This window comes from Mesoplodon mirus (genome assembly GCF_964341445.2).
Source record: "Mesoplodon mirus genome assembly, chromosome: 10".
Classification (NCBI taxonomy): Eukaryota; Metazoa; Chordata; class Mammalia; order Artiodactyla; family Ziphiidae; genus Mesoplodon; species Mesoplodon mirus.
This window is the reverse complement of record NC_138986.1, coordinates 29,886,856-29,914,345: the sequence shown is the minus strand read 5'-3', so window position 1 is coordinate 29,914,345 and position 27,490 is coordinate 29,886,856. Positions and strand designations below refer to the sequence as shown.

The following is a 27,490-nucleotide window of genomic DNA, read 5'->3' as shown; positions in this document are numbered from 1 at the left end:
GCGAGGCTGCCCGCGGCGAGGCTCACGCTCTGCCGCTCCCGGCTTCCGCGCAAAACTTCGAGCCGGGCCGCGTGAAGTTGTCGCTCCCCTTTCGGAGCGGGAAAGGGCTTGGGGAAGAGCCGGGCAGTGAGGACCGCGGTGGCTGGGCGCGCGGTTTTTTGTTTTTTTTTTTTTTTTCTTTTCTTTCTGTCGTCGGTCCGGAGTTTTGGCTCCTCTCCCTTCCTCCTCCCCCTCGTAGCCGGCTTCTCCCCCCGCCCCGTCTCTCCCCCACTGGTGTAAGCTGTTTGTTGGGGGGTGGCCGAAGGGGATGTCCTCTTTTCACCAGAGGCACAGCGTTCAGGGGAAACTTCAACACTGGAAGGCACGAGAATAAGTACCTAAATACGGACGCACGGATCCGCTGCTGGGGGAGACACTTGAACTTTGGGATCCCGAGACGGTCCGGGCGGCAGGAGGTGAGTGCCTCTTCTTCCGACGCCCCCCTCCCCCCCGCCCCGTTCCGGGGCCCGCGGGCTCCAGGTTTCAGGGATCCCGCAAACTCTCTCCGGAAAGTGCGCGCAGCTCCTCCGGGGGCGCCAAGCGCTGGGGACAGTGGGCGCACTGCGGGAAGGTGTGTGGGAACCGGGGTCCCCGAGGGCGCTTCGTTGCGGAGTGCCGCCTGCCCAAGGGCCCGGGCCGCTCTGAGTGCCGCGGTGTGTTCTGCCCTGGAGGACGGCCTGGAGCCCCGAAGGTCCCTGCCGAGCCTTTCTTTCCCCGCGGAGCCCTCGCGGAACAGGCTGCACCGCTCCATACCTGCACTCCGTCCCCGCCTTGCAGAGGCGCGAGCCCCTGCGTCTCCCCTGCGTCCTTCTTGTGACATTTGTTACTTTGCCTGGACGCCCTATATAAGTCAGACTCAAGGATGCTGACCCGGGTTCCATGGAGGGCCCCAGGCGCCTGGGGTTTTCACGGTGCTGGGTGCGTGTGTACGTTTAATGCTTTGTGTTCTCATCTCGAGGCACCAACCGGGCTGTTCAGCTGCGGCCGTCCCACTTTAAATAAGAGTTATGTGGCATGGGCCGAATGTCTCCTGCCGTTTGCCAGGGTCCGTGAAACGAGAGGCGCCTTTTCAGAGGACTCGCGTTCATTGGCCCGGGGCGCGGATGCCGTGGAGGAATGATAACTTCTCCAAACGGAGGGACCCGGCCGGGCCCGTGGGGAGCACGTTTACTCGTTCCAAAGCCTGCGGTGTCTGGGCGGCTGCGGGACTCGAAACGGCTCGCTGCTTCAGCGTCGTTAAGCGAGATTTGGAAGTAGATCGTGTGTGTGTGCTTGTTTTATTTTGCGCCGCACAGCAGCCAGAACTTTCGTTTAGTAGCATTTTCAAGATGTTTCTTTCTTTTGTAAACAGTGTTCGGAACAGCTTGGAGCCATTAGGGAATTTGCCGACCGAGTGCCGCGCCTGAGCGGTGGCGAAACCGGAGAGCGCAGCTTAATTTTTGTCATCCCTTTCCTAGTTGGGGCGGCACCGTCTCCACTCACCGCCACCTCTCTTTCCCCTTCCTTTGAACGCTAACGGGGTTTGTGTTTGGGGTGAGCGCGTGTGTGGGAGGCTGTCGTTTGGAGTCGGTCTTCTCTCCCCTCGCCGCCGGCGTCTGTGCCCTGCACTGCCCAGCGGGCAGAGAGTCATTCATGAATCCTAATCTGAGGGCAGTGGAGGAAGGTGCAGGTCCCTCAGACCTTTCTGCCAAGGTGCAGAATGGCGACGGGGCGTGTGTTTTGGTTTCAGAGCAGTTCCACGTGGAGCACCTCCGTGTGCGTGTGTGTTGTGTACTTGATCTGTGAGGAGGTAACAGGAGTCTTGTGTTCAAACCCAGTGGGCCGTTGGCCATTAATTTGCTTTCCTGGCTGTCATTACAGACACTTCCAAAATCTGATACCTAAGAGAACCAACAGGTTAGGTTTCACATTAAGAGCTCATACTTAACAGTTTTCTTTCTCCCTTACCGGTTTTGGCTTGGCACCCTGGGATCAACGTAATTGATGGAGCGAAACATATCTTCTCGAATATGGCATTTTGTTCCTCTTCTCCTCTGCGGCCACTTTTTGCACCCTCGGGCATGTCAGTTTCAGCGGGCGCTCCTTCTTCTGGACTTAGGTGGGAGTCTTAGGAGCATTTAAGCACCGCGGGCTCCCTTTCTACAGCTCCTGAAGTTTGAGTTGCACGTAGGTGACTGACAGTCTTGAAAGTTGAGGATGTTTTTTTGTGTGTGTGTCTGTTGAGTTGTTTTTGGTTTTATTTTGAAAACCTCCTCAGGACAGGGATGTAACCTTTCACGGGTAAAATTAGGTTTTAAGCAGAAACATTGCCCTCCCCCACCACAACTTTTTTTCTTTTTAAATATTTCTGGCCAGTTTATAGCTGAAGAGCCAAAAGCTAGGAAGGGGGTGGGGCCGGGAGAGAATCCTAAAACAAAATATTTGGTACATAGTAGGGTGTGGTATAACATTATCCCAAGAAATAGATAGCAGTAGTAAGAAGAGGGAAACTATTTTGTGTATAGCTAGACTGCCAGAATCTGATCTTTATGGCAACAATACCAGATGCAGATACAACTACACTCATTTTTACTGTTATTATAAACCATAAAAATAGTTTGTTCTGCCTCATTAAAAGTTGTAAGCCATTCAGAGTTAAACCATTTTTTTTTTTTTTTGGAAATGGCTGTAGAAGACAGTTAAAACCCTTGACAGTTATAGCTTTGAAAGTAACATAATTAGGTTGTCTGAAAACTGTTCCTTTTTTTCTGATTATTAAGGATATATCCTTGCCTTTCATAATAGGTAAAGGTCTAAAATCAATAGGTTTTCAAAAGCCAGTTTTCCTTTGCCAATTATCTGAAAATAGTATGCGTCAACCTAAGGCCACCGTAATTAGAGGTTGTTTCACGATTATAACTGAAATTAAAAGATTTACTTGATTATTCTTTTTTAATGAATAAGTAGTTTACTGATATTAGAGACTTAATTTCTTCTTTACAGAATGAAAATTTTTTATATATATTTAGAGAATATTTAAGTTTATGTTCAAGTTTAAAAATTTAAAAAACCCCTAAGATTTGTGTAAAAAGAAATTTGTATAAAAATAATCATTACTCTTATTAAGAAGTACAGATGCTGCATTCTAGAGGATTTGTAGAAGCAGTTGAAAAAAATTGTCTTTTCATGAAAGTTTCTTTCTTGAGAGTGGATCAGTAGGTTGCCATTTTGCTGTAATTTATTTTTTTTCTCTCAAAAACCTCTTTGAATTAAACAGAAAAGAAAAATAAGACCTCCATTTCTAAGAGTTTTCTTTTTATTTATATTATGATTTGGGGTGTAAATAAATTTTACATAGCCACGGGAAATAAAGTATCCCATTTCATGTTTTCAATCTCTGTTGCAAGCTCTAAATGACTGATGCCATGTCTAAAAATATATTTATGTGGCTTGGTATTTCATTTTTAAAAATTTTATGCACTAAAATTAAATTATCCTGAAGTTTTAGAAATGTAGAATGATAGAAAAACCATGACTACTGTTATGAAAAGTTAGGATGTTGGAAAGTTCACATTCTAACTCACAAATAATAAAATTATACTTATTTCTCCCAGTGGAAGCTCGCACTTTTTATACAGAATTCAAGAAGAGGGGAGATAATCCTTTTCAAGACTTAGTGAAATGTTAAGTAATTTAAGAGTGCAAGTATTTATTCTATTTTTCATTATCTTTTTTCCCCTCTGTTAGGTAAATGCAGGAACACTGAACATTCAGTAAAAACAGGCCCCCCTTTACAAGAAGTTTATTCACCATAGTTCTGTATTGCAGCTGCTGGTCATATTTCATGGAGCTGTTAAAGCACTTAAAACCTAAAATTAGGTACTGTCTCGTTGTAAATATTTCAGATCACTCATCTAAGAAACAAACAGAAGAGTGTGTTATCAAAAGTAGATGTTCTGAATCCCCTCACTGAGGAGCTGAACAAAACATCTATGAAACACCTTGTTATTTTTTCAGTGAGAATATAATCATGACAGTTTCTTTTTCAAGTAGATATTATTCTTACATATCCTAAACTCTTATAATGTGTCTCCCTGTAGAGTATCTTAAACTAATTGTATTCAGAAATACCGTTGGAGGATTTTATTACAACAGTTACTGGGTGAATGCAATCCACACCAGGAGGAATAGGATGACTTGCAGTGTACTTGCTCCTCTCATGAATTTTTCCCAGTGAACTAAGAAATGACATGCTCTTTCAGGCACTCGTTCTAGAGATGGGTGAGGTGCAGTGGTGTATTTCATTGCAGTTAGCATGAGACTGCATTTTGCAGTTAGATAAATTTTATCGTGGGAGACACTGAATATTAAGTTGTACATGGAGTGAACTTGGCTTCACTTAGTTTGAACTTGAGTGGAAGAAATAAACAAGAATCACATATTCCGAAGTAGTATAAGCAAATCTGATTGCTTTTAAGAGGTTTGAAGACTTTGTAAACATTACTGTCACCTAATATTGCTTGTGGCTCTGCACATTGGGATATGCCTTGGTGAAGTTTGTGATTCTTACCATGTCCCATCCAGGTTTCTACTAGGAGAGTGGTACTGAAAATAAATACCACTATCCTTACCACCCTAGCTCCTTTTCTTTCTTCCAGAAGAAGAGATGAAACAGATGAATTTAAAAATAGAAACCATTTCGAGTTATCAAAACCACATTTACATGGTGGTTTAAAACAGTTGCAGAGTGTGTACCTCTGAGTCTCGCTGTAACCTTTTCTGTCATTGAAAGGTGCTAATTGATCTTAGGGCACTGACATAATAGTATAGTTTGATATTTGAAACCTTTCAGCATTGGTCTGGCCCTTTTCTCACCCTGAGATTTCGGTTCATGGCTGACGAAGAGTAATACCATGTTAAAATGTCAGGAATTCTAATTTTTTTCCCCATGTAAAACATTTTAATAAAACAGCTCATATTGTTAAGCTTTTATGTATGTACAGTAAGTAAATTTATTTTAATGTACTTCTGAGAGAGAAGGACCTATATTATCATGTTAAGCTTTTTTATTTTTTTTCCCCCACAGGTAGATTTTTTTTTTAATTGAAATTTTTAGGCAAAGTCTGATTACTGTGATCACATCGGAATAGGTTCAAAGTGAACTTGCATTAAAGCAATATAGAATAACCATCTTGAAATTTCATATCTAAAGTATATGTTCTTAAGTATATGGAGACCTTAAAGTATATTTTAAAATAAAAATTGTCAGTTCAGTTTTTGTATAGTTGTAATCTTTCTGTGTAAGTAATTACATCATCAATCATTATCATCATCATCACATCACAGCTGACATTTACTGAGGATTTATTTACTTTTTGCAAAACAGTTTAAGTTATTTATGTGGATTAGCTAATTTTAATCTTCTCAACGGTGCCTTTTTTATTATTCCCATTTTACAGATGAGAATTATGTAGTAGAGTGGAGCCAGGATTTCATCTCTGCCCCCCTAACCCAGATCCCCATCCTTAAATGTTGCCCTAGGCAGTTGCTGCCACCTGTTACACATGAGTTCATTTTAGGTGGTACCCAAACATTTTATTTTTATATTATTAGTTATATATTTATTTCTAAGGATATTAGGAAAATATGTAAAATTTCACATTAAACCTGTAATTTCCTGGATAATGTTGTTTAAGGCAAAACCAAAAAAGGATTGAAGCTGAAGAAAATTTAAAAGCACCTATTTAAAGAAACATATTAAATAACAGTGAACAAGTGCTTGGCTAACATAGCCAAAATCATGAAGGTTGATGGCCAATGACTACATTGGGAGAAACTGGTATTCTAGAATGTTCCCCAAATGTTGAGAACTTCTGTCCAGACCTTTTTAATATTTGACTTACAAGTAGACTCTTCCTTTACTTTTCAAGCCTCATCCTTTAGTTAGATGTTATCAATTTTACAGTTTTTCTCTTGTTGCCTTAAGCCTGAATGCTGGTTATGAATCTCAGATCTACACGTTTCTGTTGAACCAACGGATGAGGACTGTGTAATGAATTTCTAGAGGCAGTTTAAATGATAACGGGCTCACTTATATTTCGGAGACACTTTCAATTTACACAGATATCAGACTTTGCGTTTTTAAGGTTTTTCTCTAGGTGAACATGCTTGTTCTGCTGTTAATAATCTGTTTTATAACTTTAATGTGTTTTCCAATGAAGCAGTGGTTTTCGTTTTGATTTACATGTTCAGCCACAGTACGCTTTGTTCAAGTGAAAGCTGACACTATGCCCACTAGAGAAATGTCCACTGCCTTCGTGAAGCAGGATGTGGGTGGCCTGTGAATCACTCATCAGCCCTGCCTCTGACCATTGGCCTCCCAAAGTCTCTGTAAGGGTCATCCAGGCTGCAAATAAAACGAGTCTTCTGACGGAAGGGGTCAATTCAGAATACCTGCTGCTGTCTGTGAGTGTGTCATCCACTAAAAACCAAAGCACAATGTAACACATCGGCAAAAGTTGTGTCAGTTTACCCTAGTGTAACATGAATATTCTTATCAACTGATCTGCAACTTTCTTTCAGTTTAGTACTGAGAAAATAAAAAGTAGTCAAAATGTTTCCCACATAGAATTACAAGTCTGAATGAGGCACATAGAATTTGTTTCTACAAAGGTTTGTTTGATTGGAGCATCTTTTTTTCCTTTAAAGACTTTATGAAGACATATCAGCAGTGGCATAAATTGACTTGACCTTAGATTTTCACATAAATTATTGCTACTGTTTCTGTTATTCTTTCCTCCTTCCTTTTTAAAATGAAAGGGACATTTCTTGTGAAATGCTATAGTTAAATCATAAAAATTTATGTTCATATACCATTAAGTTTAATTCTGCTCACAAAAGCAATAACATTAAATTTGAAATTCTATCCTTAATCAAGTAGGTCTACCACATACCAGGAGGGCTTATTCTCTGCAAGGTCATATACACAATTCACAGGCCTTTGCATATACCCAGTGGAGGCATCTATTCATTACATTTCACCTCTGACTCTGAACTCCCTCATGTTAGAGGATTTGAAAAGACCTGAATGTTCCGACTAAGAGATTGAATATTTCTAACTTAATGTGTCCAGTATGTTGAAAGTGATGATGACTTGCAGAGTCCACAGGTCTCTGAATTAGCTAATTCTTTTCACTTCAAATTTTATATGTTAATGCAAATGTGTATTCACATATGATTTTGACTCAAGTAATTCTAGCCAAATTTAATCACAAAGTGGGCGAGTCACATTCGAATTTTCCTTTTGCAGTTTTTTAGTAATCTCAAGTTGTGCTTCTAGTAGGTAACTTTGGAATGCAAACCTCAGTGAGTTGGTCAAGAACATCAATACTACCGAAATTTTGTACGTGAACTTTAGGTATTAAGATGATGCTACTGTTTTGTTTTTCTTAGTCAACCCAAGAAGACTTCATTTAGGTCTGTTTTGTCTTCTCAGTTGTTGACTTTAGTTTTTAAAGGCTTCATTCATGAAAATACTAGCAAAGTTCTGGGCATATGATAAATGCTTATTAAATACTTTTTACATTGTCTGTGTTGCTGAAGAGATGCCAAAATTATAGTGAGATGAATAGATTTTTTTTTCTTACTCTGGATAATTTTGAAGACTTTGGGACTTTTAGTCTATGATTATGAGTTCTACTTTTTCCTGGCATATACCATTCATAGGAGTGGTTAGCCTGGTAAGTAACTATGGTACCCAAGGTCACAGGTTTAATCCTCAGATTACCACGTTAGCTGTAGGGGGACACTTGTCCTACACATGCTTGGTCATCTTGTCTTTGCCGTTAAAAGTATAGTTATGGTATCTTGACTGTCTCTCTTCGGGGACCACTCTGGTCTATGCTGGATCTGTCTCCAAGAATCTCCTCCCATCCTGAGGCTGTTCAACCACATCTGTTCACAATTTTTATCAGGTCCCTTCTTGACTTAAAATTCTATAAAAAAAAATTCCCTGTTGCCTATAGGACAGATTCTAAAATTCTTAGCAGGATCTACAAGGCCCTTGAAGCTGAGAACTTTGCTCAAGTTTCCCTTCTCACCTCTCACCAGCCACTCATAAGAAATCTCTTCTCCAGCTGATTGAAAAAGTGCAGCCCTCAAATACAGCCTGGTCATTTCCACTTCATGGCTTTGTGCATGTGCTTCTTTCTATCTGGAAGACATCTTGCCCCTCCCCCTGAAACTTCCTTTTCTGCTGCTTTTGCAAGACTCAGGATGCAAAGTGTTACCTCCTCTGACCACCGCCAGAGGCTGAGTTGGATGTTTCTTTTCTCTTTGTCCCCAAAGCACCCACTTTCCACCTTTGGTATAGCAGTTGCCACATTGAAATGTAATAGGTAACATGAGTTTAAATTCTGCGCTAGACTGAGAATTTACTGAAGCTATTACCAGTATTTGCTATTCTGTAAATTGCTATTTCCAGTAGGTAGGGGACCGTACATTCCTTTTGAGTGAATGAGTGAAGGAAATGGGAATGAAGGCAGTGGTGGTGGCACTGGACACCCTCTGCCATCTCTGAATTCAGGCCCAACTTCTCTGTATGGGTGTAATGATGCAGAGATGTATTTATGACCATTGGGAAGTCAATGATCTAGTGGATAAGCTGGAGATCCCGAAAATCTTTGGAGAAATGGGTGTTTCTTAGAACTTGAAATCTGAGGGACCCACTTCTTTTTATGGCATAGTGATTAAGTACAAAGAATATGGAGCTGGGCTCCTTGAGTTTGAAGCACAGCTCTGACACTAATGATCGGTAATGATGAGCATGTTAATTAAATTGGTTTTGCTTTAGTTTTCTCATGTGTAGTAGAACATACTTGGAGTTCATATGCAAATTCAACAAGGAAATATATGTAAAGCATTTAGAATAGTGTCTGATATGAGTACTAGCTATTACGAATTTGATTGTCTTCCCTCCGTTGGAGTAGGCCAACTATTCCAGAGATATTTAGAGCGGAAAGTCCTTTTTGGGGTCATAGACTGGGGATCATAAGTTGAGTCCCCAATGGTCCAAGTACAAATTTAATACCCAGGGGTGATCTTGGCAAATCTGAGACTCTATTTGGAGCCATAAGAAAAGACATTAGAAAACTTAGTTTTAGCCATTTACATTGCATGGCATTTCTTTTAACAAATACTTTCACATACAGTTATCTAGATTTTTAAAGGCTTTCATCTGTGTGGTTCCTCAAGTACTCTAAGCCACCATAAGAACATTCTGTAATGGTACTTCTGTTTTATAGCCAATATTTGTTTCCCCAGTTGTTTTTTTCTTCAGCCTGAAGGCACCAATTATAAGAATTTGTATAATTTTCAACTGAGTGAGCTTTATGAGCTCAGTGTAAACTTTTTAAAAGATAACATTAAAGATTACTATGACTCTTATCTTTGCAGAGACAGTAGGAGGTCATTAGCATCTCCATTTCTAGACTTGATCATTTGGTCCTTGGATTCAGATGTAATGACTATATGGCAAAGTGGGGCTGAGGGAGAAGGGGAAGTTAAAATATTAATTGGCAAGGTTCTGTTTTTTAACTGCTTACTTTGAATTGCTGCCAGGTGCATCTGTATAAAAAATATGATGCTACTACTGATGTTGTGCCTGAATCGCTCAGCTTATTTATTTATAAAATTTATTTGTTTATTTATTTATTTTTTAACTTTTTATTTTATACTGGAGTAAAGCTGATTAACAATGTTGTGATAGTTTCAGGTGCACAGCAAAGCGACTCAGCCATACATATACAGGTATCCATTCTCCCCCCAGACTCCCCTCCCATCCAGGCTGCCACATAACTTTCGCTCAGTATATTTAGACCAGTGTTTTTCAAAGACTGATTGTTGACATTCTGAGCTGGATAATTCTTTGTTGGAGGTTGTGTGTGGTTGTCCTGTGCATTGTAGGGTGTTGTGTGGCATCCCTAGTCTCTACCCACTAGATCCCAGTAGCACCCTCCCCCGAGTATTAACAGTGTCTCCGGACATTGCCAGGTGTCCTCTGGAAACAAAATTGCCCTCAGTTGAGGGCCCATAGTCAAAGTAGATCTTAAGATCACTTGATAAAATCAAAAGATCCCCAGGCATCTGCATGAGAGGACTGTTCTATTTTTACTCAAGTGTGGAGAATCTTCATACCTTCTTCCTAAGTTTAAACACAAAATCAAACAACTCTTATTAGTCTGTGTTCATAGATAAACTTTACATAGACTGACTATGGTCAGCATATAGCTTTACACAGATTGACTGTCGTCAGCATATTTTCCTTTTTGGGAAACAGTATATGAGTGGGGGGAACAGAATACTTAGGAAAGTATGTAGGAAGTAGATATTTATTTGAATCACCTATATGTCTATTTTAGAAAAATTACCTTTGCTGTTACTTGTTAGCAGATACTTTTGATTCATTTTTGATAATGACAATTACTCATCTTTTCCCATAGATAAATATTCAGAAGTAAGGAACTTTTACTTGTTTTAGTCTGTAGTGTCAGAAAAAGTAAAGTATTATCTATAATCACAACAGCCTACGATGAAAAAACTTTATCAGTTAAATCATTTGTTTGTTTGTAACAAGAAAGTTTCAAACGAAATAAGTCTTAGCTTTCAGTTTGTACCACAGTTTCAGGATCTTGAGTTTAATAATATTGGTACAGTCTGAAGAAAGTAAAAATGAACATAAAAACTCCTTTGTTGATTTACCAAATCCAGACCTTATGTTCTAATTCTATAGGACATAACATTTTGTCTCTGAATTGATCTGCAGTTGACTGTAAGTAAATGTGATGCAGTCTGAGTACTACATCTGACATTTGCCTAGTTTAGGTATATATGAAAGATGCTTCAAAAGTTACTGAGCAGAAAAAAATGGGAACATATAATGTTAACGTGAGAGGGGTTAACTTTGCCTATATGAGTTTTGGGTTGGATGTGAAAATTATTTTGGAGTATGAAACAATATTATAAATATATGATTAGACTAATGTTCATATGAGCTCTAAAGAGTAAAGAATTTTTAAATCTCACTAGTAATCACAAGGATACTTGAAATTCCACATATATGTATTGTCTAGTGGTTTTACTTTAATTGTATTAGGCAGGTAATCATGTTACCTGGAAGCAGTCAGACAGACCTAGGGATTTCACATCATTTACTAATTGATGCTCAAGCAGGCAGGGCAGAGGCACTTGAAAACAAACTCACTGTCTCTCTTTCTTTCTCTATTACCTCTCCTTTGATTTATGCTTTAATTTTTGAAATGTATTCTTAAGAAGAAAAAGTGGCTGCAAATACAGCGTACTGTATGTGATCAAATGTATCAGTACTTCTGTTTTCTAAGAAGAGAGGGACTCCTTACAGCTACTTGTTAGCAGAGAGATAAAGTGGATGCTGGGCAACCCAATGACAGATGGGGGCCCTTCCAGGGGAGTTAGGTGGGGGTTATAGGCCAAGGGCTTAAATCATGAATTTTCAGACAGTGAAGGTGGGTTCTGCTCCATGCACTGACAGCAAGTCCGAAGAAGGCGTAGCAAACCTCAAGTCCATCCAGGCACTTTATGCCTGACATTGAACAGGAAGCCTGGTAGCCCTTTAGTCATTAGAGAATAGCCAGTGAACCAGAAGTTCTGTTTTTCCAAATGAACACTTCTTGGGTTCATAAATTAGGAAAACCCCCAGAGAATTCAAGTCACATACCTACTTTCTCAGGTTTATTTCTTTGTACCGTGGATATGAATGTAAGACTTACCTATTTTTATGAACGCTCCATGGCATAAAATACAATTAGGCATTTCCTTTTTTCTCATTGGGATATCCTCACCACCCTTGTCCTCCACTGCCCCAACTCCCTTAACCTCCTTGCCTCTTACTTTTTGCTGCCTACCTGGACAAAAAAATCTACTCATCTTTCAAGGCTTAGCTCAAATGTCACCTCCTCTGGGAAGCCTTCCCGAGGCTCAGGCAGAATTAATTCTTTTCTCTCTGTAATACCATAGCGCCTTATGTGGGCTATTGGTATAAGAGCACATTGTGCTGGGGCTAATTTTATGTGAATCTGTCTTCTAGAGAGATTCTGAACTCACTGAGGGGAGAGACCATATCTGTCCTCCCCTGTAGCCCCAGTGCCCGGGGTAGTGATGGAAATTCACTAGCTACCCTATTCCCTGCACGTCTTCAAAGGACATACATCCAGAGCCAGACAACTGCAAAGAATGGATCCTGTTTACATTTTGGAAACTAATTTCTTTTTTGCATATGGTCAGTGAAGCTAGTTTATTGGTTCTATTCTATTCTAAATTATTTAAAGCTTTATTTGTAGCAAAGTATTACTGATATTCTAGCAGAAGAAAAGATATGGCCAACATGAACTGGTATTTTGGATAAACTGAAATTAAAAAGGCAGATTCCAGTGGAGACTTATAGTTTTCCTACATCCAGTTTTCTCTAGAAACAAACTTCAGCCTCTTTGGTTGATTTCTGTGGAGATACATTTCATGTTATTTTGAAGAATTTTTAACCCTCAGAATTATGGATTTCATCTGAGAGGAAGTATGTTCTGTATATGTTTATGTCAATATTTCAAAATATGGGGACCAAAATTCCTAGAGGTATCCATTAGAAGTATATGTGGTCATTTAGTGAGAGAAATTTGGTCGGTTTTTTTCAGGCATAATTTAGGAAGAAAAATTTCTGTTTAGTTTCTAGTGGTTTGTTTTCAGGCATTTTTTCCTCAAAAAGATGAGCAAGACCCTTCAAAGCCACCGACTTGCTATTTAGGGGGAGAAAAAAGCCTTCTGTGTCCAAAAATAACATTAAATTAAAATGATTGTTTCCAATAGTTTCAAAAATTGTGGTTTTATTTCCTCATATGAGTCATTTCTGAATGCAGTATGTGATTGTACTAAATCATGATGAAGCCTATTTGCTCTATGTTTTCGTAGGTCACGTTGTTTATCAGAGAATCAGATCAGGAGAGGAATTTAGCCTAACTCTCCATTTTGCAGATGAATACTGGATTAGAGACGTTAAGTGACTTAGTCAAAAGGAAGCTAAAACGAGACCTTGTGCTGGAAGACACCCTAGTGCTGCCACCTCTACAACTTGCTGCCTTTATTTTTCTTTGTTTGAATTCCACAAGGAGTTGCAAATACTGGAATCAGATTGCCTTTGTATGTATCCTTCCGGGCTGCCACTCATCAGCAGTGTAACCTTGGAGAAGTTATTTACTGACCTGCTTTAGCCATAGTTGCGGCATGTGTCAACAGGGAATAATAATAGTACTTGCCTCGTGGAATTGTTGTAAGGAATAATTGAGTTTATACCAGGAAGACACAGAAAATGCTCAATATTTACGTATATTGAATTGATTTCTTTGAATAAATTGTTGAGCATATTTAATATTCCAAAAAGGGCTCTTCATAATGCTGAAGCAAGATTTTTTTAATCAATCTTTTTTTTAAACAAAAGTCATCTATATCTTGTGTAACATATTGAAACAGATATAATAGGAGGTGCCTTTGAGGGGCTTGACTAGAAGAGGCAAGGAGAGAGGCTTCTGGAATGCTGACATAGCCCTTTATCTTGATCTGACTGATGGTGAGATGGGGGTGTAGGTGTAATAAAAATTTATCAGCTGTCAACTTTTGATTTGCATATTTTATTGTGTGTATGTTATACTTTACTAAAAAATTTAAAATACAGATATAGTTATATAAAAGAGATGAACAAAAAGGATTTACTGTATGGCACAGGGAACTATATTCAATATCTTATAATAAACTATAGTGGGAAAGCATCTGAAAAAGGCTATATATATATATATATATATATATATATATATATATATATATATATATATCCAAATCACTTTGCTGTGCACCCAAAACTAATACAATATTGTAAATCAGCTAAACTTCAATAAAATTAAAAAAAAATAACAGATATATTTAAAATAAGTTGATATCCCTCACTTTATCCATCTCTTCCACATTCCACAAATCAGGGCAAATTGTTGTACTTCAGTGTGCTTCCTTTAAGACATTTTTTTCCTATACATGCGTAAATGTAAGAATTTTATGGGAATGTAATTTATTTTTATTTTACATTTTAGGCCAAAATGGATCATCAGTTGTCTTAAAGCTTGCTTTTGATTGGCTGTATTTTGGGTATTTTTTCATATCATTACATATAGTTTGGGGTACTTCTGTTTAATGTATGAATATGTTTTACACTTTAACTGTTCCCTTCCTGGTATATATTTAGGTTGCTTGCGGGTGTTTACTATTACAAAGACGGCTGCAATCATGATTTTTATGTATCTTTTTGTATATCTGACCCTAATTCCTGTAGGTTAAACTCTAGATGTAGGAATAATAGATGAAAGAGTGTGTGCATCTTGCATAAATGGTGCCAAAATACTTTTCACAAAGGTTGTAACACCTTGTGTCCCTGTGATGATGCTTGCATTTTTCTCATAAAAGCCAAGGGCAAAATTTTATGCTAAGTTGACGCTGTAATTATTTGTGCTCTGGTTAGTAATGAGACTCACACACTAATTGGAAGAGTTCACTGATAAGAGCAAATAATTCTGTTAACCACATATATAACAAATCTATGTTATATGTAGTTAATATCTCATTTAAGAATGGTTACTACTCCGTTACATGAATGATTATTATATATATATATTCATAGTTCTTAAACCACTTGGTAGGAAGAAAAAAACTCAGTGTATATAATATTCATGACATGTTTTTACTTAGCACCATAAAATATTTATAAGAATTGTTAAGAGAAACTCTGATGTTGTTGAGAATTTGTGAGGAATTGTATATTATTATTCTGTTAAGAGCCAACTATGTGCCAGGCACAGTTCTAAGCACCTTACATATATTACTATAGCTTTTAAACATGTAGATGAAAGGCATAGACATTGTATTACTATGAGATCACTCCATTTTGAATGTTATTAAATATTACCAAAATACCAACTGTATCTTATCAGTGTTCTGACTTGTAAATTTGTGAAATGTCATAATCTGTTTAATGTGAAAATTAAAGTGAAAGCATCAAAATCCAGAGAATTGCCACTCAAGTCCTGGCTAAAGTATCATGATACATAAAGTTTAATATGAAGTATGTTAATCAGTTGGCTTTACTGTTAGAGTCTTATATGCAGAAAAGTCTGTCTCCAGAATATTCAATTCTCATTCTGGCTAACCTTTAATGGTTATCTAGTGCCTTAAAAGAGTAATCCAACTCAAAATAGCTAACTTATTCCTCCAGCATTGGGTAAATATAGCTATCATTTTTTTGTGAGTTTTTTCTTCCTGCAGAATTTCCTGTTATTCTAAGGGATTCAATAGGACTTAGGCACATAAAACTGAAAATTATATTACTATGGGGAAACTGCTCTGTGCCTTTGAGAAGGAACTCTCTTGCTAACTTAAGTACTATATGTGTGTCGAATAGCTAACATTTTCCTCCCAAGAAATTTCATGTATGCAGTTAAAACACTCTTAAATTGATTAAGCATTTGTTATATATTTCCAGAAGCACTCAAGAGTACTTTTATGGTTATAAAAGTAGAGTGCATTAGAATGCCAGAAACCAACGAATACGCTAGAGGCCTTCAAAACCATGCCCAGCATTCCTGAGTTTACCATATAAACACGCGGGACAGTCTGGAAAAATAAAACAACTCCCCTTCTCCCAAACGTAGGTAAGCTTGCGATGATAACACTTCAACTGGCTTGAATATTAATTTGATACTTTTTCTGTTAGAAATAATTTCTATTATTTAGAAAACAGAATGGAGAAGTAATAAATATGACTGGTATTTATTTCTCACGTATTATTTTACATCAGATTTGACCAGTTACCTTTATACTTTTTGGAAAGTGGATTATACAGCTACCACAGTATTTTGCCTATTAATCTGGGAAGCTAAAAAGCCTTTTATAAATGTTGAATCAAAGCTCTCACTGCTGTGAGGGAATTAAATTTCAAGCCATATACTCCTTTTATAGGGTGAGAAGCTGAAGTATGGAGAAATTACAAGGTTTTCCCAAAGCCACACACTGAATCATGGCAGACGCAGAAATCTACAATTCTGTTTGCCTGATTCAGTCTGAAACTTCATGAAATTAAAGTTTTCTATTTCCTGACATGCGCCTTAGGAGTGTTTCCTTATTTACTTATTTGTTCATTCATTCATACGTTATACAGGAAACCATGTTTTTGCAAGATACAGTCTTAATGTAGGGACTATAAATAATATTGTGCATTTATATATCTTGGATATTTTATTTAAAGAAACTCACTGTATTTTTCTTTTTCATGACTATGAAAAAAAAATTAAGGAATTAAAACCTAAGTTGGATTGTCTATATTCAGACCACAGCAGTGTCTATGAGAAGCATCTGATGCTTCTTCAGGGCTAATATAGTTTGTTCAAGCGTTTGAACAAGAACTTGGTGGAAGCTTCAGGTAGCCCTGGAGCAGGGTAATGACCAGGAGAAACCACAACAGCCATCAAAAGTACAGAAAGAAAGGGGGAAAAAAAGTACAGAAAGACCAGCATCCACATCTTTATAACTGGTGTCTTTATATTTGGTTTAATCGGGAGGGGGTCGATTATTCTGCTCCCCTCTCATCTTCCTGAGTTTCAAGTCTCATATTTTAAATTCCTATTCATTGTGATCTTTCTCATACTCATTTAACCAGTATTTTCCCAAGCTTTCTTCACCCGCTTCATTTTTTTTTTTTCCTTTCTTCTCCACCCTTTGTCATATTAAAAAAGCAAATAGTATTTCTCTGGGTCAGACCTCACTTCTCCTTGATGGAAGAGCTGGTGCCACAGGTAGCTTCAAATCAGCAAAATATTGCATCTTCCCCCTGCACAGCACCCTATAACAGAGAATCCAAAGGACAGAGGGATGCCATCTGTCCTTCATCTTTTCTCCAGAGAGTTCACTTAACACATTTTTGGTTGGTTTGTTTTCTTGTCCTTTTCTTGCAGCCCTGAGACTTAGGACTCAGACTTGGCTCTGGCTTTATGGCTCACCAGCTCTTCCCATGGAAGAGTTCTTTCGCAAGACAGTCCTGAGGCCCAAGAGCACTTGGAGTCCTGAGAACCAAACCCGTAGATTCTACAAACAGGCTCAGGTATGGCCAAGTCCTAGGCAAACCAACCTTTCTGCAGTTTAAACATTAGTCTTTTTTTTTTTCTTCTTCTTTAATTTTTCCAGAAAATAATTCAGTCTTAAACAAACCAGCAAACAAAAAAAACCCCTAGGGGCTTTCTCAAAGGAGCATTCTTACAGCTTTGAAAATTTATTGTTATTAATTTCCATTTCAGCTAGTTTGATTTCCTTTCCATTTTTTGTCTGGGTATGAATGTAATATTTGTTATACATTAAGGCTGATCTGTATTGATTTAATGTCAATTTATAATTTAAAATAATGATGTACTATGACCTACTTCATATCTACCTTCTGTTTAATGCATTTCCTATGCAGTTATGCTTTTGTGGCTGATTGAATTCCTCCCTAATTCCCACTGGGAAACAAAGAGTTTTTTTAATTAAAGATGCAGTCTTATTAACTAAGGGTACTTAACTTGAGGAAAAAAAGATTTAGGGGTGACATGAATGATAGCCCTCTCTTAATATCTAATAGCCTGCTATACATATGAAAGCGGGATTCAGGTTCTGCTTTGTGGTTCTGGTGGGCAGACCAGAGTAGGAGTTTGGAAAGGTAGATTTTTTAAACTAATATATAAGGAAGAATTGACAGAAGGAAAGAGAAGTAGATGGTTCTATTCAATGGAGGTAAGAAGCTTTAAGTTTTGTACCTATAAACTCATATGATCAGTCTATTAAACCCTACTTACTTCTATACTCCTCATATCCCAAGACAAAGAAATAGGTGCTATGGATTTCATTCATATTCTCTCTTTCTTTCTCTCTAAGTTTGCCCTTAAAGTCAAAACATATTGCAGGGAAGCAAAACATGGAATTGAACAGCAACACCAAATATATTTGAGATATTATTTTATGAATTCTTTCAGCTTTAGCCTTTACAGAATTCTTTGGATTTCTAGAAGCTATAATGGCAGATTTTGTAAATGTGATCCTACTCTTAATGCAGTTACAAAGTCAGTGGATGCTTTTATACTCCAATGCTATAGGGAAATTTATTGAGAGAAAAGAAGGTGTTCAAACTTTCTTGGGTGCCTCAATTAAAAAATCTAGTTGAATAAAATTCTCCTTAGGTGTCCCAAATTTTAGGAAGGCAAATAGCATTATATTTAATTAAATTCTTAACTATTATTCACTATAGACACAATTCAAGCATGTAACTTGTCTTTCAGTAAGTCAAAGTTACTGCTATATTTTATATCTCTCATGTTTACTTTGTTATACATTGGATCCTCTACCCTTAAAATAGAAAATAAGACTTTCAGGTGTCACACCTTCATTCCTGAGAAATTGGTGATATATAAGATTTGAGAGGAAAAGATACGTTTGTGTTGCTGCTGTTTTTGTTTTCATTAATTTCCTCTGTGGGGATGGATACTTCCTGAGTTTTATCTTCTACTTCACAAATTGTTTCCTTAGCTGAATCTAATCTGCTGTTTAATTCATTCATTTCTTTTTTGAAATTTCAATGGATATATTTTTAAAGACACTTTTATGGTTCTTTTCCAAATTTGTGTATTTACTTTTTGTAATTTGTGGTTCTTTCTATTTTGTTTTTATTTCTTCTGTCTCTTTAATTGTTTTAAGCATACTTATTATGTGATACTGTTCAGACTGTCATTAATCTCAAATTTTTGGATTCCAGTTCCCCTGTTGTTGCATTTGTTGTCTCTGTGGTGTTTGTTTCCTGATGTAGCTTATCACTTTTGTTGAATTTTTCTCTCAGAATCCTTTGTGGCCTATGGACCAATTTTTCATTTGCTCCCCTGCAGTCTAGGGATTTCAAACCTCTGGATCAGAATTGATTTTAATATTTTGGCTTGAGGTTTCCATGGTAGCAACGTAGTAACTATTTAGAATTTACATTTGTGCAAGGCTGAGGTTTTGATTTATCTCAAATAATTATTTCTTTTATTCTCTCCCAAAGGCTCTATCACATGACAAGCTTCCTTGTTGAGTAGGATGGTAGGCTGAGTTTTTCTAGCCCTCCTTCAGTAAAAGAGACAAACTTCTCAGAATTTCTCCTTCATGCATTGCCTCTTGCTGTTTTCTGCCCATTTTTATAAATGAACATAATGACAACAAAAACAATAACACACAAACATATCTTTTCTGCTCCACTTTTCCTTATCGCCAATTTCTCAAGAATCCAGGTGTGACACCTGTGAGTTATATTTGCCTTGTTGGTTACGGTACATTCGTATATTTTCAATGTCCTATTGATTGGTCTTCCATGTTATTCCCCATATCCACCTTTTCTCCAGGCTTCTTTCAGCAGCCATATCAGTCCAGGTTCTCCTGATTTCTTATCTAGGTCATCACAACAGCCTTCAAGTTGCCCCTTAACTCCAGTTGCTGTTCCCTATTTTTCAGAACTTTGAAGTAGATGTGTTTTTGCAATTATATCACATTTACCATTCCTTTTTTGTGTTTTAAAGATATCAAAACACAGTAACAACAGATTGTATTTATTCACTAATATTTAGCGCTTTACTCCTGCTTTTGCCAATTCTTAGGATGCTAAGAACTTCTTAGCATCCTATTAACACCGAATGTCCATTCCTCTCTTGCTTTCTTTTCTGGAAATATGTTCCCTTCTCTTTCACATACTCATCGATAATTCTGTTATTGGCAGCATCAATCTCTCAGTGTTAAAGAAACCACTCACAACTTTGATGCTACGTAGAATGGCAAACTCAAAAAGGGTGAAGGCTAATTACTTGATCAAAATAACAAAAATCAAATAATTGTTCATTTTTACAAATTAATGTGAGTTCAGAGAATTTGTTAAAGACTGGTGACTTTGGCTACTAACTACCTATATGTAGATAGTTCATGCAGTTTCCGAAAATAGCTGATTAGTATAATATTCTTAATTGAACAGAGTTAAAAATGATTTTCACAGAAATTGCATAGGTACAATTCCACAGTATGGCAAAAACTGAAAATATTTTGATTCATTATATGAAGAATGAATAAAAAAGCAGAAAGTTTCTTCTACTCTGTCACCAGTAAATGGCTTACATTTTTAAAATACATGATTTTATTTAATCTTCACAAAATATAATGCAGGTATTATTATTGTCTCTATTTTATGGATGAAGAGAATGATATTTGGAGGTATTGATGAACTATCCCAAGGCCATACAGTTATCCAGTAGTAAAGCAAGGACTCACGTATAGACTTGTTTTATTCCAGAAGTCTTTACTAGGAATCACTAAATTTATATTTCCTCCAGCAAACCATTTTTTAGACTTCTAGGGTTTCAAGAGTTGAATACTAAACTTAGAAGATGTATTCTTCAATTCTTTTAAACTTGCAACATATTTTTCTCCAGAAGTGTGTAAAGGCAGCAGATGTGTGTTCAGTAATGCATGTGGTCTTATATTCTTCATCAGAAAGCGTTCCTAGATAAGGAAGAGAGGTTTATGGCTGAGAAAAAATCAGACTGTTTTTAAAGAAGGGCTCAGATAGTTTTTTTTTCTGCCAGGCTACAGGAGAGCCAGTTAGATGAACTATGACAGTGAATACAGAAAGAGTCAGTGTGAAGTGCAGTTTGGGAGGAACAACAGGGGCAACACGCGAAAAGAAAAGTAGGTTTACAGAGTCGGTCTGAGTTTGTAGGTGTAATAAAAGTTGCCCGAGCTCAGAATTCTTTTAGATGTTTCTCTGAGACCAGCTGGTTACAACTGCATCTATGTTTTCTAAGTTGACTAGCCAACCATCAACAGTTAGCAGACACAAACAAAATAGAAAACCTTGGTTGGTCCTTATTGTCCAAAACCAAGTGATGGTAATTTATAAGTCCAGGAAGATTACTGCTGTCAAATGCACCTATCACTAAGGACCCAAATGATTATCATGAAATTCAGCTTGTTATAATTTTTTAGCATAAGAAATTAACCACATTATTTTTAAACATTTTGTGTTAAATGGACCATTTTGCAAAGTCCATGCCCTATCTTTGTAAACAGTTCAAAAATAGCTCAGCATCTACTTTGTAGCTTGGCTTCATTTAAGGCGATTGAAGTCAGGCATTACTGTTCACCCAGATCTGTTTCTTGGACACCTTTGCTGTTTTCCTTTTGTATAAGCAGGGACAAGAGTCATGTGCATGGTCACAGAATGCCCATCTTACCTCTCTGAACAGATGGCCATAGAATTGGAGCTAGGTGTTCTTTGTGCTGTTGGCTTCCCTCTCTGGCATGCTGCCTGAGCAGCTGAAACCAGCCAGTGCCTGACCCAGCTTTACAGACCCATTAATGAAATTTGTAGGGAAATGATGGGATCTTGGTGCAGAGGATGTGAAAGCAATGCCCTTATTGACAGTTGATCCCAGCTATAATATCTCAAGAATGTAATGGGAATATAAGTTGTTAGACTTCTTATACAATTGCAGTTTTATGTGAGACAATATGCTTAGTAAAGGAAAGAATTTAATTGAAGATTATGAGGATCGCTCATGGAATCCAAGGAAGAATTGAACAACGAAGCATCAGGAAGAGCAAGAGAGACAGTGAGGCTTCAGGAGTAACAGGATCCAGGGACTTCAATTCTGCCAGGACTTTCTTGCCGTCTCCCGCTTTTGATTTTCTTTCTGGGTCAGCTCCTCTCTGCCTCTCCCTAGCAGATCAGCTTTTTACCCATGGCAGTAAAGAGCTCCCAAGTTCTATGTCCTAGAGATTTTACCACTGAAGGAGGACTAGCCTGGTACTTTCCCAGACCCACATCCTAAGCCATTGGAAAAGATTGTGACGAGTCATTAGACTGAGGTAATTTGGTGTCACTCAGAAAGCCCTGGGGGACCTAGTGTGTTATAAACTGAATATGGGTCAGTGTAATAGGTGTATATATAACCCCATGCAAGCAAGCCTTAATTTGGTACACAAATGTTTTTGAAAATTAACTTGCAGTTTGATAATCTGCAAGTCAAACAATAGGTTAGCTGTTCTGAATGATGGAATACAATGGAGTGACGCCTCCCTTGGCCCAGGAAACTCTGCACGTGTAATAAATCCTCCAAAGCTCCCACCTGGGTTAAAATGGGGCTGTGCCAGAGGTTACGGATGGGACTATCCACACACCTCTGTCCCCATTGCAGAGTCTGCACAGGGACTAGAACAAGAGTTTGGATGGCCTGCAATCTTTACATCTTTCCCTAGGAATAGACTAGACATTTGGAACATGGGTGGGGGAATGTAGTCTCTTTCCCCCTTCTTTTTTCTTTGCACTGCAGCAAGAAGCAAACAGAGCCTCTACTGTGTAAGCACCCTCACAGGAGACTCCCGGTGGAATTCCCAGTCTTTGGCTGCAGGGCAGTGTGATGGTAGCGAAGAGTGAGGGGATGGTGAGGACAGTGGAATAAGGCCTCGACCACAGGAAGAAGGAAGGTGGAGGTCTTCCTCAGAACTCCCACTTTGGTCCATGGCCCCAGGGAGCAAAAGCATCTGACTTCTGATCACTTATTATGGGGCAATTTGGCAGAGAGATGTACTGCCATAGCTGCAGGTAGGACCAATGAAAGGACTTCTGGTTTATCCCAAGGAAGGGGTGCACCTCTGAGTTGTTTTAAGAGAATAAAATCATATCTTTATTTTAAAACTATCACTCTGACTACACTGTGAAAAAATGAGGTTCAGGGAACAAGAATAGAGGACCCTTCGGGGGCTGCTTCTCCAGTCCAGGGATGATGAGGGTTTGAACTACTATGGTAGCAGAAAGGAGGGAAACATGGACAGATTTGAGTGAACTCTATGAGGTATTAATAGGTCATTTATTGAATGTGGAGGGTAGTGGTCAAGGAGTGGGTGACAAAGCCCAGGTGTTCAGCTTTAAAGACCAGTGGATGGCCTTGCCACATGTGTACGTAACCAGAGGTGTAGATTTTGGTTGTACAGCTTCTGTCTTCATCCCATGCCAGCCCTGGAACAGAGAGTACCACCCACTCCACCTTCAGGTTTGCGTTTATTCAGCCAGGGTAAAGCATGCCTGGGCAATCTAATTTTTACTGATGGTTTGCTTAGAAAGACACAGGATTAGGGTTACATCACACAGACTCCCCAAACTCCTACGACTTCAACATCTCTTTCTTGAAGGCACACGGTCCTTTGCTCTCTCTACCACCTGGATCAAGCCTAAGTACCTCATGCCATTTCTGAGAATTGTTTATAACATTTTTGATGTATAAATCTCATTAACTATTTAAATTGAAGAATTGTTTATTTTTTTATTCTGATATTCTAAGAGACAGGAGTTTCCACCTCATGCCTAGAGCAGAGTTCAAGAAAAGGATATGACCAATTTTCTGTGTATTGAAAACCTAACTTCAGAAGAAATCATCTAACACAGAATGGGTGAGGTCACTATTATTCCTGTTTGAAATTCACCTTTTCTGTGGGAATGGCTTTGAAGTAGAGCGGGGGAACTAGATTATTGCCTCATAAAATGGCATGAGGTTACTGTTATACCTTAATTTTATATCTTTATTAAGAGGTAATACTTCTCTTACTTGATTCGAAGGGGGTTCTTGTCTTTTTCCCATATACTTGTGAAAACTAAATGTTAAAGGATTTAGCATAACAACCATTGCTAAATTATGATGTAAAATAATACTGTGTCTGCAATTAGCCCAGATAGTTTTACTTGGTTCAATAATATAAAACCACCGGGCTCATAATATTTTAGTACTTTCGTGTGTTTGGCAAAGAAAGAAACTCATGTTACAGTAAAACAGTTAAACTAAGTAACAATTAATCTCAATTTTAAGGAATTATAAAACAAAGTATTATGTTATAACATGGAACATTGATGCAAATAGCTCCCCAGCTGGAACATTAAATAGATTCTGAACCAGTGGTTAACAGAAAAAGGCTAGTTTTTGCTTAATTCTCTTATGCTTGAACATCTTTCTTGAAGTCTTAATTTTTAATTTCACTTGAAATTTCACCAGTGCCCTGAGATGGTGGCCCTTCTGGAAGAGGATCCCTTCTATCCTAATGATCAGTATTCTTAATTTACTTCCTGTGTATTCTTTCTAGAAATATTACATTTAAACCTTGATCACATCTTAATAATCATTTTAGTGTGATAACTGTACATGTGTTTTGGGTTGAATTGTGTCCCCTGAAAGATATGTTTAAGTACTAACCCTCTTCCCTGTGAAGGTGACCTTATTTGGAAATAGGGTCTTTGCAGATGTAATGGAGTTAAGATGAGGTTTTACTAGATTAGAGTGGGTGCTAATCCAGTGACTGGTGTACCTGTAAGAGTCGGGAAATTTGGATACAGAGATGCACACACAGAAGAAGGCCCTGTGAAGAGATAAGCGGGGACAATATTGTGTGACAATGGAGGCAGGATCGGAGGGATGCATCTACAAGCCAGGGGATGCCAAGGATTGTTAGCAAACACCAGAAAATATGAAGAGACAAAGAATGATTCTTTTCTAGAGCCTCCAGAGAGGGCGTGGACCTGCCAGCATGTTAATTTAGGACTTCTTGCTGTCAAAACTATGACAGAATAAAATTCTGTTGTTTAAGCCACCCAGTCTGTAGTACTTTTTTTACAGCAACCTTAGGAAACTAAAATAACATGCTATGTTGTAAGTAAATAATAGGTTACATTGGTATTAATAGTCATGTTATTGTACATATATTTTATTGCTAGGTCAGGCGAATAGGAAAATACCTGGTGGACTAATCTCAACATTAGATTTTCTGAAAAATTACAAGACTCTACCTGAAAAACACAGGACAGGTCAACATTTTTCTTAAAATAGCCACATATTTGAGACAGGATTTTCAAAAGTTAAATTTTATGGCTGTTTATACTTTTTGTTCACATCATCAAGTACATTATGTATGATTTCATCCACCATTAATTTTGTCATTCATTCAATTAATATTTGTTAACCACCTAATGCTTGCCAGGCACTGAGCGAGGTGCTGTAGATGACACTAGTAAATAGGATAAAGAATACCTGCCCTAAAGAGATTACGCTGGCTTTGAAATTTATTCCATAGGGAAAGCCACAGAAGTCACTTGGAGAAATTGTCTACTACTTAGAAAATTCACTTTCATTGTTTGCTGTGGTTTTAACTGATCTTGTAAAATCATTTTAGCATCATTTGGTTTTACTTATTCTGTGCTCCTGTATTATGGTGGAAAAAATAACCTTTTATTTATTGCACAGAAAATAAAATCAACAATAATCAAAGAATGTGAAGCCAAAGATATAATTGTTTATCAAATTATTTTTATTTTTAATGTTTCTTTTTAATGGATATCCAAACACACGCTTAGTTGTACATTACTGTTAGCATAGCTAAAATTTTGTGTTCTGATTTTTTCACTTAATATACCATCAGTAATTTTTTGCTTTTCCATGTCATTTTTATAATTATAATTTTGATCCTTAAATTATATTATATTAAATTTACTGACCATAATTTGTTTAATCAATGCTCTACAAAGATGAGGCTGCTTCTAGTTTTTATTATGAATAACACTGTAGTCAATACCTTGTGACTTTTGGAGTGGAATAGTTTACTCCTTAGGAAAGTTATTGGGTAAAAAAGTTTAAGCATATTTTAAAATGCAGTGACCGACTGCTTTCTAAAAATATTAGAAAACTTGACATTATCAGTGGCAGTTGAATGAGGACAGCTTTTTCACTGTATCCTTTCCAACACTGGGTGTTAGTAATATTTAAAATGGTTTAGTTATTGAAGATGTATACAGGAATCCAAAATGTATGCTTGTTGCTTAAGTTTATATATTTTGGCAACTGTGAAAGTGAACACTTTTCCAAATGTTTATTTATTATTTACATTTTAAATAATGATCTGTATTTTCACATCCTTGCTTAAGGACCTTAAAAGGTCCTTAAACTTTTCCTTACCGATTTCTTTGTTCTCAAGGTCACAAAGTTTATAATATTTATTGAAGATATTTTTCATAACCTGTTGTGTCTTTTCACTTTTGGGTCTGTTTTTCTCTATTCAGAAATACAAATTATTTGTTTTGTTTTTACATAGCTGAATATAGTGTCCCTTCCCTTTGTACTATGGTACAGTGTTTTTACCATTCATCTTACCCATCTATTAGAATGAAAAGGAAAATCAGATTCTCCCCTTCAGGAGAGTATTTGGCTAATTTGTTATGCAGGTAGTAAGGAGAAAATGGCGTGATGAATCATCCATCAAAAGGAGATGATCCATCAAGATTCCCTCCTGGAGGAGAGAGGAAGGGCTCATGATGCTGGTAGGTGTTGAGTCTTAGTAGGTCAGCATCAATTAGACTGGTGGCCATACATTCTAAGGTGTGCACCATATCCAAGGTGAGGTTGAGCCGGGGAGGCCCTGGTAACCAGGGGAGGGGACAGTGTGCAGGGCCAAGGATCAGGAGGTCTGTTAGGATAGGAGGAGCAAGCAAGAGATCAGCAGGAAGCAGAAACAAAGAGAGAGAGACCCAGATGTGATATGAGGGTCCATAAGGAGGAGATGGAGAATGGGAGAAGAAAGATGGAGGTGTGAGGTAAAAGGAAAAGAGTTTGTCTTTTTCCAGTCAGTGTTTCTCAGGTCCACCTCCAACACAAAGAATGACATCTTTAAATCTAGAACTTCTTGCCTACTTATCCTCCTGAATTCAGATGTATACTGCAACACCTTTCAGCATGCCTTAATATCTACACTTCCCCCTTCCCATCTTAAATGAACTTTAAAATTGTGCTTTTCTTTAAAATGACACTTTTCTGGTTTTGCAGTATTCTCAATCAGTATCTTACTGAGACTATCACATTACATGTTACCATTACCTCTTATGACTTTTAAAAATTAAAAAAAAAAAATTAGAAAAAATTTGAGAAAATCAGAAAAAAATGTTTGATCTGTGTCTCTGTGTTTGTGTATGCATAAAACAATTTACACTTTAAAATGTCTTGTGTTCTAATAAGGAAAGTAACAGGTTTATTGTAGACCATAATGCAAAGTAGAAATTAAAACCACGCCTACCTGGTTGTAGTAGGGAATATGTAGAACTGAGCAAAACGCTTGCATGTGTTGAATGTTCAATAAACTGAATTGGGAACACATTGTTTCTGCAGATTTGAATACTTATTTTCCACTGAAATTATATTCTCAGAAATTTTTGATGTCACCAAATATTCCTTGAAACGTGCATTTAATAATTTATATCTGTTTATGCCTATGATGAACA

The 27,490-nt window shown here is 37.6% G+C and overlaps 1 protein-coding gene across 2 annotated transcripts in view; it reads left to right on the top strand.

Moving 5' to 3' along the window:
* The first annotated feature begins 359 nt into the window (after positions 1 to 359).
* EYA4 (EYA transcriptional coactivator and phosphatase 4) overlaps positions 360 to 27,490 on the top strand; it is a 257,178-nt gene continuing 230,047 nt past the window's right edge. For both annotated transcript variants that reach the window (XM_082633829.1, XM_082633828.1), the window contains exon 1: positions 360 to 455. The gene's annotated coding sequence lies outside the window, so the exon portion shown is untranslated. The remainder of the gene's footprint in view (positions 456 to 27,490) is intronic.